This window comes from Sinohyriopsis cumingii, chromosome 4 (assembly GCF_028554795.1).
Source record: "Sinohyriopsis cumingii isolate HCF-2022 chromosome 4, ASM2855479v2, whole genome shotgun sequence".
Taxonomy (NCBI): domain Eukaryota; kingdom Metazoa; phylum Mollusca; class Bivalvia; order Unionida; family Unionidae; genus Sinohyriopsis; species Sinohyriopsis cumingii.
The window spans coordinates 1898751-1900828 of NC_142964.1; positions in this window are offsets into that span (position 1 = coordinate 1898751).

Below are 2078 nucleotides of genomic sequence, written 5' to 3' on the forward strand. Positions count from 1 at the left end.
TATGTTTAGGACCAAATGGTACGATGTATTGTGTTCAATATCGTACTAACAGGTATGTTTAGGGCCAAATGGTACGATGTATTGTGTTCAATATCGTACTAACAGGTATGTTTTAGGGCCAAATGGTACGATGTATTGTGTTCAATATCGTACTAACAGGTATGTTTAGGGCCAAATGGTACGATGTATTGTGTTCAATATCGTACTAACAGGTATGTTTAGACCAAATGGTACGATGTATTGTGTTCAATATCGTACTAACAGGTATGTTTAGGGCCAAATGGTACGATGTATTGTGTTCAATATCGTACTAACAGGTATGTTTAGGGCCAAATGGTACGATGTATTGTGTTCAATATCGTACTAACAGGTACGTTTAGGGCCAAATGGTACGATGTATTGTGTTCAATATCGTACTAACAGGTACGTTTAGGGCCAAATGGTACGATGTATTGTGTTCAATATCGTACTAACAGGTACGTTTAGGGCCAAATGGTACGATGTATTGTGTTCAATATCGTACTAACAGGTATGTTTAGGACCAAATGGTACGATGTATTGTGTTCAATATCGTACTAACAGGTATGTTTAGGGTCAAATGGTACGATGTATTGTGTTCAATATCGTACTAACAGGTATGTTTAGGGCAAATGGTACGATGTATTGTGTTCAATATCGTAATAACAGGTACGTTTAGGGCCAAATGGTACGATGTATTGTGTTCAATATCGTACTAACAGGTACGTTTAGGGCAAATGGTACGATGTATTGTGTTCAATATCGTACTAACAGGTTATGTTTAGGACAAAATGGTACGATGTATTGTGTTCAATATCGTACTAACAGGTATGTTTAGGGCCAAATGGTGCGATGTATTGTGTTCAATATCGTACTAACAGGTATGTTTAGGGCCGAATGGTACGATGTATTGTGTTCAATATCGTACTAACAGGTACGTTTAGGCCGAATGGTACGATGTATTGTGTTCAATATCGTACTAACAGGTATGTTTAGGACCAAATGGTACGATGTATTGTGTTCAATATCGTACTAACAGGTATGTTTAGGGTCAAATGGTACGATGGTATTGTGTTCAATATCGTACTAACAGGTATGTTTAGGGCCAAATGGTACGATGTATTGTGTTCAATATCGTAATAACAGGTACGTTTAGGGCCAAATGGTACGATGTATTGTGTTCAATATCGTACTAACAGGTACGTTTAGGGCCAAATGGTACGATGTATTGTGTTCAATATCGTACTAACAGGTATGTTTAGGACCAAATGGTACGATGTATTGTGTTCAATATCGTACTAACAGGTATGTTTAGGGCCAAATGGTACGATGTATTGTGTTCAATATCGTACTAACAGGTATGTTTAGGGCCAAATGGTACGATGTATTGTGTTCAATATCGTAATAACAGGTACGTTTAGGGCCAAATGGTACGATGTATTGTGTTCAATATCGTACTAACAGGTACGTTTAGGGCCAAATGGTACGATGTATTGTGTTCAATATCGTAATAACAGGTACGTTTAGGGCCAAATGGTACGATGTATTGTGTTCAATATCGTAATAACAGGTACGTTTAGGGCCAAATGGTACGATGTATTGTGTTCAATATCGTACTAACAGGTACGTTTGGGAGCAAATGGTACGATGTATTGTGTTCAATATCGTACTAACAGGTATGTTTAGGGCCAAATGGTACGATGTATTGTGTTCAATATCGTACTAACAGGTATGTTTAGGGCCAAATGGTACGATGTATTGTGTTCAATATCGTACTAACAGGTACGTTTAGGCCAAATGGTACGATGTATTGTGTTCAATATCGTACTAACAGGTATGTTTAGGACCAAATGGTACGATGTATTGTGTTCAATATCGTACTAACAGGTATGTTTTAGGGCCAAATGGTACGATGTATTGTGTTCAATATCGTAATAACAGGTATGTTTAGGGCCAAATGGTACGATGTATTGTGTTCAATATCGTAATAACAGGTACGTTTAGGGCCAAATGGTACGATGTATTGTGTTCAATAATCGTACTAACAGTATGTTTAGGGA